Raw genomic sequence first — 14181 nt, 5'->3', positions numbered from 1 at the left:
ATGAATACGGCGGCTGCGTTCCCGAGGTTCAAGCCAGGCTGGAAAGATCACAACAGGGAAGGACCAAATTCCTCAGCTCGATTCCCCATGACTTAAAAAGCCAGCTAACCAGACGCCAACGCACGCCCCAAGACCAGGAAGGACTAAGCTTAAACTCATCAGTAAGTCGGCGGGGTCCCTTGCCCCAAGCATGTGGGAGAGGGAAACCAGCCCAGAGTCGGGTCCTGACTGTGCTTTTGGATTCTGCCTGGGGCTGAGCGCTCCCCAGGCTGAGCAACCCAAGGGCTGACCCGAGAGTGGGTGTCCCTTTCTCTCTCCCCCTCCCCTCCCTCGCCCCCTCCTCTTCTTCCTCCTCCCCCCCACCTCCCCCTCCACCCCCTCCTCCTCCCCGAGCTACCTCCTCCCTTTGCTGTTCGGCTTCTGCAGTCACTTGAAGGAGAAAGATTTCGCAGTACGGCATTCTTAAAGCTGCAGCGCCCAAATTCTCCTTCAAACCCCAAGTGTCACGGCCATCGGCTCACTCGCGGGGTCCTTTGCGGAAGGTGGGTGGGCAAGGAGAGGGGGTAAGGGGCGGGGGACTGCTTAGGGAGGCCGGGCGGGTGGGAATCAGAGACTCAGACTCTAGCAAGGGTAAAGAGGAGAGGCGGACTGCACCGTGAGAGCCTCTGCAGAGAAACCAGGTTGCTGGGACCGCAGAGAGACTGCAATGGAGTAGAATTTTTTTTTTTTTAACCGTAAAACCCCCACCGAAATTTCCTCCACAAACTTACATTCCTCGCCGCCTAATTCAGACCCGAGGCGCAAGCCATGAAACCAACGTGAGAAAGAAACTCATTAAAAAAAAAAAAAAACAACCATAATCCGAACAGCGTTTGAAAATTATCTTGGAAAATTTACCCCCGTGAGCGCGCCTGACTCAGCTTTCCCTGCACTGCTCGGCTGGAAAGCCATGCGGGGAAGGACCTGGAAGAACTTCACGGAGCCCAGAGTTCCGCAAAGTGCGGGGAGAGGGCTGAAGCTTCTCGGAGGAGAAAGCTTTTTAAAACCCAAAGGAAAGGGGGTCTTCCCGCCCGCTGTCTAAGGAGCTGGTGAAAGGAGGCGATCTGGCATCAGAAAAACCAACACACCCCTCCCTGAAAGTTACCTCTTTCCTCTGCTCATCAGCTGCTGTGCTCCCCGGATGCCGGCAAGTTGCAGACTGCTGCTAGGGAGGCAGGACCCGAAATAAGAAGTGTCAGCTGGGTCCCTGCACCGAGATGATGCCCGGAGTCAACGCTGCTGGCGGCTGGGATGGTCTGTCCTCCTCCCCCCCGTTTAATTTAAACCCCTGACACTACAAGATGCCGGCTCCTACATCTCCAAAGAACCTCCTCCCTCCCCACACTTCCTCACAACCAGGTCCAAGGCTTTGCTCCACCTCCCCATTTGTTCCCCTGAAGATGCTTTTCTTGCAAAAAAAAACACAAACACACACACACACAAAACAAAAAACAAAAAAGAACAAGAAGACTGCAGAACCCTTAACGCCTTCCTTTCTGGGACCGCATTTTGGACAAGGTGGGACTTGTTCCAAAGTTTGAGAATTACAGCCTGATTCCCCGGGAAGGAGCACAGACCAGTGACCGGCCGCTTTGCTCCAGACAAGTCCACACCATCACTTTACTAAAAAAGGACAGAGGAAGACCCAGGGTACAAAGAAGAGGAAAATTCCTCTCTGTCCACGGGCAAATTCTCGACAGTTCGGAAATCTCTATTTTTTGCTTGCCTTCAAGAAAACCCCATCTAAGAAATTTGTGTTCACGTGAAACGTTACAAGATGGCCACGAAGTGTAAATGGTGTCCTGACCTGTCTGTGATTCTTGAAGTTTTTGCTCCTGCCTCTCTGCACGTTGCTATCGTTTAAAATTGAGGCAGGGATTTAATTGGGAAAATTCCAGGAGAGAGAAGCACTTTAAATGCAGATATGGTTAGAATAGCGCATCCTAGTATAATCCATGAGAGAGAACGCAGCGGAGATAAACCGAGAAGTTGAAGAGGGTGTGGGGAGAAGTAAGTCTTCCCAGATTTTGAATTTAATGCAAACTCAGAGTCTGGGAAAGGACAATAGAGGAGAAAGCAGGGGGCAGGGCGACCAAGTCTCACAAATAAATAGTTCGGAAGGACCAATGGCATCAGTTCCATGTACATTTCATCACTGAAGTGAGACGCTGTGTGTGTGATTTGTTTCTAAACGGACTAGGAGGGAAGGCTCTGTTGCCTGCGTCCTGCCCGGGACAGGCTCGGCCATGATGCTGCAGTGCCACGGCCGCAGCGGGCACCGCATCCTGCCACCCTCACCCACCTTCCTCGCTCCGGGGCCTTGGCACACAGGTAAGGCTGTGCTGGCAGACAGAGCCGAGGACCAGCCGCAGTCAGGCTGCTGGCACTGCCCTCCTCCGTGCCGTACCCCTGGTGGCCGTGGGGGGCGGCCGCAGACGCGTGGAGTGTCACAGTGGAAGGGACCCCAGAGAGCACGCAGCCTAATCCTTCCATTTCACAGACAGGAAGGCTGAGGCCCAGGAAATGGCAGGGCCTCACCCATAGTCACCTTGCCAGTAAAGTACAGAACCGGGACGAGAATTTGGATCTGCGGATCCTTTGATCGTCCCCCTGTGCCTGTCATCGCCCTCTCTAAAGTGACCCATCTCCCTCTGCCATTTCCTCACTTGACCTTGAGGACTCCTCTCTGCCCTGCCACTCACTTCCCTACCCGCCCCCCGCCCCCCACATGATCTGCAGACTTAGCCCGAGGAATTTCAAGCCTTTGAGAGCAATGGTGGGGAAATACCAAGTCATTTTCTTGTCTCCAGGGACAAGGCCACGCATAAGGCTTGGGAACCAAAGCAAGCTTTCTTCAGTGTGGTCCGGTTTCGAGACCCGGAATATCATCTTCGTCAGTCTGCTAGGGTTGCTGTAATAAATTGCCACAAAATTGGTAGCTTAAGACCATAGAAAGGTGTGGTCTCACAGTTCTAGAGGCCCCAAGTCTGAAATCAAGATGTTGGCAGGCTTGCTTCCTTCTGGAGGCTCTGAGAGAGCCCCATACCTCTCTCTGCTGGCTTTTGGTGGCTGATGGCAATTCTTGGCTTTCCTGGCTTGTGACGCACTGCCCCAATCTCTGTCTCCGCGTTCACGTGCCCTTCTCCCTCGGTGACTTCCCGGCTGTTTTTGTCTTTCCTCTGATAAGGACGCTTGTCACTGGATTCAGGGCCCACCCGTATCAGCATGGTCTCGTTCTGAGATCCTTAATTCCATCTACCGAAGCCCTTTTTCCACGTAAGTTCATCTTCACAGATTCCAGTGGGACAGCACCTTGGGGGGGGAGACGTCGTCCAACCCGCTACCCGGTCCAGCGACAGTTTTCCCACGAGAACCGGCAGCGGTGAGATGCCATGTCCGCTACCGGAGCCCGATGCGGGGCTCGAACCCACAAAACCGCGAGAGCACGACCTGAGTCGACGTGGGACGCGCGACCGACTGAACCCCCCAGGCGCCCCTGACTTATCTATTTCTTCCAAGAGCCTTCTGAGGCAGGTACTGTGTCACCATCCCCAAGTTACAGCCAAGGAAACCAAGGCACAAAGGAGTGCAGGTGGCACAGCCACTAAGTAGCCAGATTTAGGCCCTCCGGCTCCAGAATTTGTGCTCTTAACCACACTTCAGCTTACTCATGCTGGGGTTGCACACTCCTCTCTCTCTCTCCCTCTCTCTCAGCTTGACACCATTGATTTTCCATCCACCCCACGTCTCAGATTTGTTGCTTTTGCAGATATTTATGGGGCACTTTTGGATGCCTGCTCTGTGCCCATCTACAGTCGGACACCCGGGGTGGGCTCGCAGGCTTTCCACGCACGGGACTGGGCAGAGCAGTGTGCGGGGTCACCCTAAGAATGGAGGGGGGCGGGGGGAGACGCCACGGCACATCTCCCTTTGCCGCTGGTGATGAGCAAAACACCTGCCGGGTCAATAAAGACCATGAAGCAAGCGTTCGTTTTTAAATCAATAGGAAAGAAGAAACGTAGGAACAGTGGCGGTCGTTTGGAGCAGCCAACATCATGGGTCCCGTGTTTTACTTTGTCTTTCCCGTGGTGTTTTAGCAAATCCGATGATTCTTCCCTCCCCCCGCCCAAGAACACGTTTCTAACACATAACAGATTTCTTCTTAGCCCCTAAAGCCTTGTATCTTTGGCATGCAAATGACCCCGTCAACTTTGACCTTGAAAAGCAATACGTGTAGGTCTAGCTCCTCACAGGGTCCCCCCACGCCGGCTTCTCGGGGGGTGGAAGGCAGATACAGCCCCAGTGCTCTCCACTGGCCGCCTTATGTGAGGTTAACAGGCGACAATTCCCTTTCATGCTCAGCGACAACGGGAGAAAACCGGGTTACGTCTGTGGAAAGTGTTCTAACTGGCAGTTGTTCTAACATATGACTCTGGAGTTGACTTCAGGGTCTTTCCCTTTTTAGGATGAGGTAGAACCCCTGGGGAACGGGGAGGGGAGCAGCGCTGCCTGGAGATAAGCTCCGGATTGCCATCTGACTCAGGAGATTCCCTACGTCTTAACTCACAAAAAGTCCCTCGACCTTTGCCTAGCAAATCATCTGGGTTGGGACCAGGGACGTCCAATGCACCGCAGTGGTTTTTCTTCCCGGATGAGTAAAGGCTTCTGTGATGACTTCCATGTGCTTGGCCTTTTCTCTCCCCCACACAAACCCACCATCACCAGGGAGGGGGTCCGAGAGGGCGGCTTCTGTTTTCAACAGGAGATAAAGGCTTTTTCCGCCTCGACTCTCCTCCACCGTGCGTGTTGACAACCGGGCCGTGTGGAGTTCATTCCACCCTGAGCTGTGCCACGTGGGGGCCCGGGGATGACAGAGCCAAATACATTTCTGATCGGCGACAGCCCTTCTGTCCCGAACGGAGACATTGCCTCTTCCTCCGGCTTCTTCGTTGTCCGCGACGGTAGGACAATCTCCTACCCTGCCAATCTGCCTCCTGGCGTGTTGAAACAGAGCCATAAACGCCCGGGGATCAGACCCGCCAGCTTACAGACGCCCTACGGGGATCTTCTCACTTGTCCGTTTTTAAAGGTGTTTGGGGAGCACATACCGTGCGTAGAGCAGGGGAGAGCTCCATCCAGCTTCTGTCCACCCTGGACTAAAGGTGACTTTCCTCCGCACCGATTGTCGATGTCTTTCGGCCAAGATGCTGCAGGTTCACTGGCTTACGCTGACCTTCCTCCCGGGAGCGTCCGTGTTTAACAGAAGGACGGAGACCATACCTGCAGAGGGCTGACAGGGGCATTTCCAGGCCCCGCAAGCCGGAGGAAAGATAGATTCCGGGGCGAGGAAGCATTCCCGGGGTCCTTGAAATTACCACCCTGGTTATGGAAGCCACATCTTTTGGTCTGTGCCCAAATGCCCCCTACCCTTCTGGGAAGGGAGAGCCCTTCCCTTCTGCCAAACAGCACCCTAGGACCACCCCCTCACTCTGTTCCTTGCCCCGCTTTGCTTCTCTTCGCGCCTTGACGTGGTACACTTATATGTGTGTTATTATGTGTCCCCTGCCCTGGAATGCAACCTCCCCCAAGGCGGAGAGGTTGGCTGTTCCATTACTGCTGCGTCCTCAGCACCAGATCAGGGCCGGGCATGGGGTGGAGGCTGTGTGCACATCTGTGAATGAATGAATGAATGAATGAATGAACACATTCCCTTTCTTTTCTCTCTATGCCCCATGGGATGCTTTATCCCCTCCAGGCAAACCTATGACCTCCACCACCTGGCGACTTCTGGTGTTCCTGCCTCAGAGAGACTTGACTCCCCAGAGGCCCGAATTGTGGCCTCTCGGGTGACACCCTTGGGAGTCAGCCCTGCCATTTCCAGCGCGGCCGGGAGGAGCGGACCTTCTCTAGACGCACAGCCCCTCTGAGCTGCCCCCCATCTCAAGGTAAGTGCAAACGCCTCCCTGGGGCCCAGGCCCACCTCACCCACCCCCGGCCTCCTCTTGGCCTTTCTCCTTCGTGCCGGGCTGGGCTCCTGCAGCACTGGCCTCCTTTGGGTTCCTTTAAATGCCCCCTTGCAGTTCCCTTACCTGGAACTTTCTCCAGCTGGCCCCTGCCCCCCACCCTCGGAGCCTCTTCTGACCGGTTCCCTGGCCCAGCGCCTGTCTCCCGGCTCCTCACCCCTTCCCGGACAGCCCCCCCACTCCCCGCAGCCTGGCTCACTGCTGCCTGTGGTTGGTTCTGTGGTTTCTTCTTCTCTTGGGTTTCTGTCCCTGTCACGGGAAGGACCGTGTTCATTGCTGAGCTCCCTGACATCAATAAGGACAGCAATAACAATAATAATATCCATTGGATAAAGGGAGGAACTATGGCACGCGGGCACTCGGCCTGCTGCCGTCTTTCCAGAACCTTCTGTTTTCACACCTGTACTAGTTTGCTAGGGGGCTGCCTTAACAAAGTACCGCCGACGGGGCAGCTTAAACAAGGGAAATTTATTTTCTCAGTTCTGGGGTCTGGAAGTCTGAGATCAAGGCATCCGCAGGGGTAGGTTTCTCCTGGGGCCTCTCTCCTTGGTTTACAGATGGCCGTCCTCTCCCCGTGTCCTCACGTGGTCATCCCTCTGTGCCCGTCTGTGTCCTAACCTCCTCTTCTTATAAGGCCACCAGTCAGATTGGGTCAGGGCTCGCCCCAACGGCCTCATTTTAACTTAATCTCCCCTTGAAAGACCCCGTCTCCCGAACAGCCACATTCTGGGGTGCTGGGGGTCAGGGTTTGAGCACGTGAATTTGGGGGAACAGATAACAACGCCCACGCTGTCCACTGGCACCACCCACACTGGCCGGGCATGTGTCCTCACGCTCTCCTGTGACTTCAGCCCTCGGCCCCCCCGGCCTCCCTCCTGCACCCCCTCTCAGCGACCTCCGCATCCCTGTTGCTCATGTTTTACTCATAGAAGCTCTCTCCTTAGATCTGTGTTTCTCCAGTTTGCTTAGCCGGTCGCTGAGCCCACCGCACGACAATTACCCCATCTGCTGAGGGCCTGGGGAGGGCCAGGCACGGCCCCAGCAGTTCCCACAGCTAAGCCTCACATAACCCACGAGGCAGCTCTAATTCCCCCCCATATTATCTAAGCAGGAATCCAAGCTCACATGGGTTGGATGAGCTGCCCACGGTGACTCGGGGAGGGGAGGGCAGGGGGACCTGGGGTCGAACCCAGACTTCCGGTCCCGGGGCGCGCCCCTCTGAACGCGGTGTTCGTCCACAGGTTACCAGGGCACATCACCAATGAGGACAGGGGTAGGACAGACATGCCTGTTAGACCAACAGACAGGGCTACCGACAGACTGATGACCAAAGAATATAGGGAAGCATTAGGAAGCGTGGAATAAAAAGGAAAGGCATGGCAACCTGGGTCCATTTCACAGAAGGGCTAAAAGCCCGGCACGCCTCGATAGGCCCCCACGGCATCACCACACACATCAGCATGAGTAACAGCAGGAAAACAGTCTGTTCCGTGAGGGCTGGCAGAGTTAGCAAATAAAAATGTGGGACTCCCAGTTAAATCTGAATTTCAGATGAACACCACATTATTATTTAGTATGAGTATGTCCTGTGCAACACTGGGGATATGCGTATACCAAAAAATTATCTGTTGCTTATCTGAAATTCAAATTTACCGGGTGTCCTGTGTTATATCTAACGACCCTAGATGTTCCCCGCACGCTTGGTTTAAAAAGGCAAGAGAGCAATGCATTCCAGAAAGATGTCCTTCCAAAATGGGTAAAATAGAGGGGCGCCAGGGTGGCTCAGTCCGTTAAGCATCCGACTCTGGATTTCAGCCCAGGTCATGATCTCACAGTTTGTGGGTTCCAGCCCCGCATTGGGATTCTCTCCCTCTTTCCCTCTCTGCCTCTTCCCCATATATTCTAAACAAACAAACACACAAACAAACTTAAAAAAAAAAACAAAACCCGGGGCATCTGGGTGGCTCAGTCAGTTGAGCGTCCAACTTCAGCTCAGGTCATGATCTCACGGTTCGTGGGTTCGAGCCCCACATTGGGCTCTGTGCTGACAGCTCGGAGCCGGGAGCCTGCTTCGGATTCTGTGTCTCCTTCTCTCTCTCTGCCCCTCCCCTGCTCACGCTCTGCCTCTCTCTGTCTCAAAAATAAATATAAACATTTAAAAAAATTTTTAAAAACCCAAAATGGGTAAAATAAAAACATTGGTGCTTACGTGATCCTTTATGACATGTGTAACAGATAAGAACTGTGTGAGTGACAGAAGCTGCAACAAACACCATGGAAATTTCTCTTTCACATTAAAAAAAAAAAATTCTAGAGGTTCAAGGTCCTGGGATAGCTGGGTAGCTCCACAGGGTGACCACGGACCTGGGCTCCTCCTCTTTTTCTCTTCTTCTACTCTTAGCCTTCCTGTCTCACAGGTGCCTCATGAGCCAAAAGAGTTGCTGAAGCTCCAGTTGTCACATCAGCATTCTGGGCAACAAGCAAGCAGCAGGTGGAGGAAGAATAGGAAAAAAAGCACATGGCAGTCAGGAGGCCATTTTTAGCTGCAAAAGAAGCTTGAAGTGCAGTGTTATAACTGTGTATGGTGCCTCACTGAAAAAAATCAGGGGTCTGTTCCTAGAAGAAAGGGAGAATGGATACTGGGTAGGCAAATGGCTCCCTAGAAAACTGTGTCCTCTCTCCTGTCTGTTAGGGCCCTTGGCCTTTTCTGCAGGAGGATGTTAAGGGCCCACTTTTTAAAAATATAGGCAATTTTAACTTGCCTACTGTTTTGTTTTATAGACTCTTCTGGTTACAGTTCTAAGCCACCAAGGGCACAGTTTAACATATCAGAAGAGTAATAAAATAAAGCACCGGATTGATTTTTTTTATGCCTAAAATCTAATTAAAAAGGATGTTCTTAAGGAAAAGAGTAGACTCTTCGAAGAATAAATACCTGGTCTCTGCGGAGCTCTCCCCACTTCCCGTGCTTAGATTTCAACTGGGGCTGCGTCCAGATCCTACCATGTGCTGGGCAGGGTGCGAGGATGGGGGGCTGGAATGACGGGTGAGCATTCCCGGAGGTGATAAACGCGTGTGAAATGGTCCGAGAGGGTGCCTGGGTTGCATCCTAAGTAGGTTGGGTGAAGAGACTGAATCTGTGTGCCTGGGAAGGAGGGCCCCGGTGGAATCATTCATATTCCTGACAAAACTCATCCATGGCAGAATTCCAGTCCACCGAGGCCCCGTGCGGGCCGTGCAGACCTTCATGAACCCCGAGCGCTCTTACCGGTGACTGGTGTTTGGGAGCAATTTTCTGCCCCCACCCCCCAAAGTCATGTCATGATCTGCATGGGTCCCTGAAGTTCTGCTGAGAATTTTCTACCTTTTAGATTTAGTATTAAGCAAAGCTCTTAAAAGATGAAGGAAAGAAATCCTTGCTTTGCCTTCCATCTTTGGTCGTGAAAAGCGTGTGTAGAGGGATGTTCTAGGGGACCCCGGCTCCATTCAGTCTTTAGAGGCCACGATCCCGCCCCCCCCCATTCCAGCGCGAGGTGTGGACAGCTGGACCACTTTGCACCCGGTATTTCAGCGACCACGTCGAGGAAGAAAGAGCAGGCAGCACGTTTGAGGTCAGGGAAAGAGTGTTTTTTCCAGGGATCAGTGTCTTGTGAGTATCGCCCCCTGGTGGAGCAGCAGGGGCTTGTTTTCCCCCTTCCCTCCCGCTGCCTGGAAGGATCTTTAGGAGAGAACTCACAGGGCAGGCACCTGCCCCCACCCAGGGCCAGGGATGCAGCCCTCCCCTGAGAAATCTGCATCTGGCTAAAGCAGCCTTTGGCAGTGACGTTCTTTCCCCAACCGCTGGTCCAAGGCGGGAGCTTCCGGAGACCAGTGGGTCTGGGAGAGTTCAGAGATCTTCCTGGAAAGAGATAGGAGAGCCTGGAGGGGGAACCAGAGGGAGAGCTCAGGTCTCCAGGGGCTAGGGGTGGAATTGCCAATAACAAAAGACCAGCTAGAGAAAGTGTTTTCACTAGAATCAAAAGAACAGCAAGTGTGAGCCCTTCCAAAGTGCCCGGTTTGGTGGCTCCGAAAGCCTGCTGGGGCGCCCGGGTGGCTCAGTCGGTTAAGCTTAAGTGGCTGACTCGATTTCGGCTCAGGTCGTGATCTCGCTGTTTGTGGGATCGAGCCCTGAGCCGGGCTCTGTGCTGGCAGCTCAGAGCCTGCTTGGGATTCTCTCTCTTTCCTGCCTCTCCCCTGCTCACTCTCCCCCCGCCCCCACCCCTCTGGCAAAATAAATGAATAAACTTTATAATTTAATTTTTAAAATTTGTGTTGAGTGTATTTATTTTTGAGAGAGAGCACGTGAGCAGGGGAGGGACAGAGCGAGAGAGAGAGAGACAGAGGATCTGAAGTGGGCTCTCCGCTGACATCAGAGAGCCTGATGCGGGGCTCGACCTCATGAACCACGAGATCATGACCTGAGCCGAGGTCGGACGCTTAACAGACTGAGCCACGCAGGCGCCCCTAGACACAAAAGCTTTAAAGACACGCCAGGGTTAATCTCGCAATTGCAGGGAAACACGATTAGCACACCGAGCATTAGGGAGGGCTCCACTTACGCTTCCCGCCTCGCCTCTAAATACCTGTCTGGGCAGAGCCGCACTCCTTAGGGTTCTATTTGCAATGTGGATTTCTTCGAGTACCTGGGAGCCTTGCTCTAACATTACCCTGGAACTTCTTACGGATAAACGCATCTGGGGCCTCATCCGTGCGGTGCTTAATTCTAGAAGAATTAGGAGAACATCACTCTTGTCTTACCCAATTGCCTGCGTTCTGGGAATGTAGTGTTTCAGAGACCCCGGCATGTGCTTGAATTTCACGTGCCTTTTTATTTTGTAACAGGGACTCACATGTTCTCCCGCACTGGACTGGTCATCAAGGCAAAGTGTCTGACTTCAACTAACACATAATTCGCCTTTTATAATAAAATTGCGGCTGGACAGGCATTGGTGGGGCGTCGGGAGGGACAGGGAGCAGGGGAGACGGGGGCTGGGCCCTCGAAGAAGTTCCAATTTCTGCCACATGAAAGCTGTCCCAGTCCTGGCCGATGTCAGCCTCTGGGATAAACCTCCATGTGCCCGACCCTCCCCAGACAAAGGTAGAGGGGTGGCCGGTCTGTCCTAATCCTGGGGTGCAGGAGAGACAAGTGGGAACCCTAATTAAATGCTGCTCTATGAGCCAAGTGCCTCTCAGCATCTTGTCCACAGGACGCTGCCCCAATGTGACTTAACGTTTCTTTTTAGTGACTTTGAAAATTGTGACAACAATGTACCATTTACCATTTAAATCATTTTTGAGCGTACAATTCAGTGGCATTAAACATTCACCACCTTGGGGTGCCTGCGTGGCTCAGTCAGTTGGGCGTCCGACTCTTGGTTTTGGCTCAGGTCCTGATCTCGTGGTTTGTGAGTTCGAGCCCCACATTGGGCTCTGTGCTGACAGAAGAGCCTGCTTGGGATTCTCTCACTCTCTCTCTCTCTCTCTCTCACTCTCTGCCCCTCCCTCTCTCTCTCAAAATAAAGAGATAAACTTTATTTTTTATTTTTTAAATTTCTTTAATGTTTTATTTATTTATTTTTTTTTTTAATTTTTTTTTTCAACGTTTTTTAATTTATTTTTGGGACAGAGAGAGACAGAGCATGAACGGGGGAGGGGCAGAGAGAGAGGGAGACACAGAATCGGAAACAGGCTCCAGGCTCCGAGCCATCAGCCCAGAGCCCGACGCGGGGCTCGAACTCACGGACCGTGAGATCGTGACCTGGCTGAAGTCGGACGCTTAACCGACTGCGCCACCCAGGCGCCCCTGTTTTATTTATTTTTGAGAAAGAGAGAGATAGACAGAGCTCGAGCCGGGGAGGGGCAGAGAGAGAGGGAGACACAGAATCCGAAGGGGGCTCCAGGCTCCGAACCATCAGCACAGAGCCCGACGCAGGGTTCAAACTCACGAACTGGGAGATCATGACCTGAGCTGAAGTCAGATGCTTAACCGACTGAGCCACCCAGGCGCCCCTAAGTAGATAAACTTTAAAAACAAAAACAACAACAACAACAACACCAAAAAAACCATTCACAATGTTGAGTAGCCATCACCGCCAACCAATTCCAAGCCTTTTTTCCTGTCCCCAGACAGAAGCTCGGTCCCCATTAAACTTCCCGCTCCCCTGGCCCTGGCACCCGTCATTGTGCGTCCCGTCCCCTTGCATGTGCCTGACTTAGGTATCACAGGTAAGTGGAGCCATACGTTATTTGTCCTTTTGTGTCCGGCTTCTTGCGCTAAAACATAACGTCTTCAACATCCATCCATGCTGTGGCACGTGGCAGAATGTCCATCCTTCTCGTGTCCGAATATTTCCGTGTAGGGATAGACCACATTTCATTCATCTGTTCATCTGTTGACTGACTCTTGGGTGGTTTCCGCTTCTTGACTGTTGTGAATAATGCTGCCGTGGTCGTTGGTGCACAAGTGTCTGAGTCCGTGCTTTCCCTTCGTTTGGGGATGTACCTAGAATCGGCATTGCTGGATCATATAGTAATTCTATGTTTGACTTTTTGAGGGACCTCGGAACCTTGGCACAGCAGCAGGTGCACTGCTGTACGACCCCACCAGCAACGCATGACCGTTCCATGTTCTCTACGTCCTCACCAACGCTTGTTACTCTCCCCCTTTGTTGGTTTGGTTGGTTTGGTTGGAGTCTTCCTAGTGGGTGCGAGTGGTATCTCACTGTGGTTTTGATTTGATGGCTAATGATGCTGAGCATCTTCTCATGTGCCTATTGGCCATCATACATCTATCTTACCATCTTCTTTAGAGAAATGTCTGTTCAAGTCCTTCGCTCATTTCTGAATTGGGTTGCCTGGTTTTTTTTTTTGTTGTTGTTGTTGTTGAGTTGTAAGAGTTCTCTCTATATTCTGCATGCTGATCCTGTATCGGACATGAGATTTGCAGAATTCTCTCCCATTCTGCAGGGTGTTCTTTCACTCTCTTGATGGTGTCCTTTGATGCACAACCAAATGTGACTTTTTGCGTGTGTGAAAAGAAGGTTCATCTGACAAAGGTCTGTCAGCTGCCAGCTGTGATATATTATATATTATATATATCATATATTATATATAATATATGATATATATATTATATATATTATATATTATGGAGAGTATTTAATACAAATATGTGCTGAGGAGAGCCTGGCGCTGGGTGTTGGGGAGAGATTTGTGTTCCTAAGGTATAGTTGCCACTGGACAGTTCACCTTCAAAGTGTTTAGAGTATAGTTGACAAGACACTTGCCATAAAAAAGAGGCTAAAAAACAATGACAATAGATATTTGATCAGTCTTTTTTTTTTTTTTTTTTTTTGGACAGAGTGAGGGGTGAAGGGCAGAGAGAGAGAGAGAGAGAGAGAGAGAGAGAGAATCTTAAGCAGGTTCCACGCCCAGCGTGGAGCCCCACGTGGGGTTCGATCTAATGACTGTGAGATCATGACCTGAGCCGAAATCAAGAGTCGGATGTTTAACCCACTGAGTCGCCCAGGCGCCCCTGTATGACTATTTCCAATACGTGAATTCCAGTTGATGTGATGGGGCTGTTCAAACATCAAGGGAGGCTGGGTAGGGAAAGCCACTCAAGTCCTTCATCACCTGGCCCAAGCCACACCATCAAATTTATCACCAACAGTCAATATTTCCACCCTCACAGTCGATGCCGTGGGGCATCTAAATTAGCAAGACCTGGAGAATGTTAACTTAGGTGTTATAACATCCCCCACTCATCTGGTCCCTTACCAGGTCAAGGTTATATTCTAGGGACAGACTCCTTTCTAGCTTTGTGACAGGTATAAATACATCAGCCTATACCATCAAATCAAACCACACAGGAATTATTTTATGTCACGGGCGCTGTCCTTCAACTCTTGATTCAAAATAATATGAGAAGTTATTTACTGTTATATGTAATGGAACTTAATGAAATACGATCTTACAAAACAAGAAAGTTAAAAGGCATTTATTTACACGGTCAAAAGAGTCTTAAATTCCTATGAAGAGATTTTCTAACACAGATAAGGTGGGTTTAGGGGAAGCATTA

Source organism: Panthera uncia (genome assembly GCF_023721935.1).
Source record: "Panthera uncia isolate 11264 chromosome C1 unlocalized genomic scaffold, Puncia_PCG_1.0 HiC_scaffold_4, whole genome shotgun sequence".
Lineage (NCBI taxonomy): Eukaryota > Metazoa > Chordata > Mammalia > Carnivora > Felidae > Panthera > Panthera uncia.
This window is presented reverse-complemented; position numbering follows the sequence as displayed.